Source organism: Nerophis lumbriciformis, linkage group LG18, assembly GCF_033978685.3.
Source record: "Nerophis lumbriciformis linkage group LG18, RoL_Nlum_v2.1, whole genome shotgun sequence".
Classification (NCBI taxonomy): Eukaryota; Metazoa; Chordata; class Actinopteri; order Syngnathiformes; family Syngnathidae; genus Nerophis; species Nerophis lumbriciformis.
This window is the reverse complement of record NC_084565.2, coordinates 13,465,001-13,467,500: the sequence shown is the minus strand read 5'-3', so window position 1 is coordinate 13,467,500 and position 2,500 is coordinate 13,465,001. Positions and strand designations below refer to the sequence as shown.

The 2,500-nt window shown below is 39.6% G+C and overlaps 1 protein-coding gene across 1 annotated transcript in view; it reads left to right on the top strand.

The window, feature by feature from the left end:
• LOC133618086 (protein DENND6A-like) overlaps positions 1 to 2,500 on the top strand; it is a 7,386-nt gene that overhangs the window by 3,036 nt on the left and 1,850 nt on the right. The gene's annotated exons all lie outside the window — the stretch shown is intronic.

Sequence of the window (2,500 nt, the reverse complement as noted above, 5' to 3'; positions counted from 1 at the left end):
TTGATGGTGGTGCTGTGTATTTGTGTGGAGCTGATGTTGACATATTGTGTATTGCATTTCAGTGTGTTGATTGAATCATGTAGCTTATACATTGTCATTGTGTGTATTTCAGTTTTACAAAAAAAAAAAAAAAAAAGTCCAGTGCAAGACAAAGCAAGATCAACAACAATAAAGAGCCTAAATTGATTCATCTGCTTTGGAACTTTATTAGAACGTCCTGGATTGGTTGTTAGCTGTCTGCCAAGCTGTATAACCTCAGCACATATAGTGAGGGCACAACACTTTTCTAAACTGGACTTTCAATCCAAGCAGGAGGTCATAATTAAAGGAAGATTTCCATCAAGACTTTTAAAACTGAAGAAAGATTAGGAAGACTTCTATAAACAAGTTATCGATGCTTTTGTTCCGAAAGAGCGGCGCATGGACTTCATTTATAAGTAAAGGTAAAACCATAATAAAGTTTTTTTTATTAAATGTGCTTTTTTTATTAAAGTTAAAGTTAAGTTAAAGTCCCAATGATTGTCACACACACACTAGGTGTAATGAAATTTGTCCTCTGCATTTGACCCATCCCCTTGATCACCCCCTGGGAGGTGAGGGGAGCAGTGGGCAGCAGCGGCGCCGCGCCTGGGAATAATTTTTGGTGATTTAACCCCCAATTCCAAGCCTTGATGCTGAGTGCCAAGCAGGGAAGAATGCTGGTATGAGCTTTTAAACATAACCCGTTAACTGCTGCCAATCAAATGGTGAATAAGATACTCTTTAGGGTTCATATGTTTGTAAATCTGACTGTGATGAAGTCAGTGCCTCACCAGCCATCAACCTCACCGCACGTCACTGATATATATATGTTTATATATATATATATATATTTGTGTGTACATATTACAATGGATATATAATTAATAGCTACTGTAATTGGATATTAAGATTATGTGAAAGTTCGACTCCTACCTTGTTTACCTTTGTGACGGCTTCCTTAAAGTTTTGTGATCAATCAGTATAATCAAGCAGCTAAAATGCGCCTCAAATGAATACGTGTGGAGATCTTTTTTTTTGCATTTTCCCATCATGCTTTGGAATGGATTTAAATGGGTGTAGTTTTAAATTTGTTATGGTGGTTGGCTGTTTTTTTTTTTAAATAATATCCACAAACTTGAGTGACCAAGTTGTGTTATGTGTGACATGTTTGTTGACTTTCTGTGCTGGTAGAGTGTTTTTTTCTGGTTGTTTGGATTGGGTCATATAAGTGAATGCTGTGCACTTAGGTTCTAGTATGTACACTCCATGGTCACTAGCCTGAGTCACTCACGTTGTCCGCAAAATGGCGAAAAATAAGCACCAATCTACAAACCCCGTTTCCATATGAGTTGGGAAATTGTGTTAGATGTAAATATAAATTGAATACAATGATTTGCAAATCCTTTTCAACCCATATTCAATAGAATGCGCTACAAAGACAACATATTTGATTTTCAAACTCATAAACGTTATTTTTTTTTGCAAATAATAATTAACTTAGAATTTCATGGCTGCAACACGTGCCAAAGTAGTTGGGAAAGGGCATGTTCACCACTGTGTTACATGGCCTTTCCTTTTAACAACACTCAGTAAACATTTGGGAACTGAGGAGACACATTTTTGAAGCTTCTCAGGTGGAATTCTTTCCCATTCTTGCTTGATGTACAGCTTAAATTGTTCAACAGTCCGGGGGTCTCCGTTGTGCTATTTTAGGCTTCATAATGCGCCACACATTTTCAATGGGAGACAGGTCTGGACTACAGGCAGGCCAGTCTAGTACCCACACTCTTTTACTATGAAGCCATGTTGATGTAACACGTGGCTTGGCATTGTCTTGCTGAAATAAGCAGGGGCGTCCATGATAACGTTGCTTGGATGGCAACATATGTTGCTCCAAAAGCTGTATGTACCTTTCAGCTTTAATGGTGCCTTCACAGATGTGTAAGTTACCCATGTCTTGGGCACTAATACACCCCCATACCATCACACATGCTGGCTTTTACACTTTGCGCCTATAACAATCCGGATGGTTCTTTTCCTCTTTGGTCCGGAGGACACGACGTCCACAGTTTCCAAAAACAATTTGAAATGTGGACTCGTCAGACCACAGAACACTTTTTCACTTTGTATCAGTCCATCTTAGATGAGCTCAGGCCTAGCGAAGCCGTCGGCGTTTCTGGGTGTTGTTGATCAACGGTTTTCGCCTTGCATAGGAGAGTTTTAACTTGCACTTACAGTTGTAGCGACCAACTGTAGTTACTGACAGTGGGTTTCTGAAGTGTTCCATGTGGTGATATCCTTTACACACCGATGTCGCTTGTTGATGCAGTACAGCCTGAGGGATCGAAGGTCACGGGCTTAGCTGCTTACGTGCAGTGATTTCTCCAGATTCTCTGAACCCTTTGATGATATTACGGACCGTAGATGGTGAAATCCCTAAATTCCTTGCAATAGGTGCTTGAGAAAGGTTTTTCTTAAA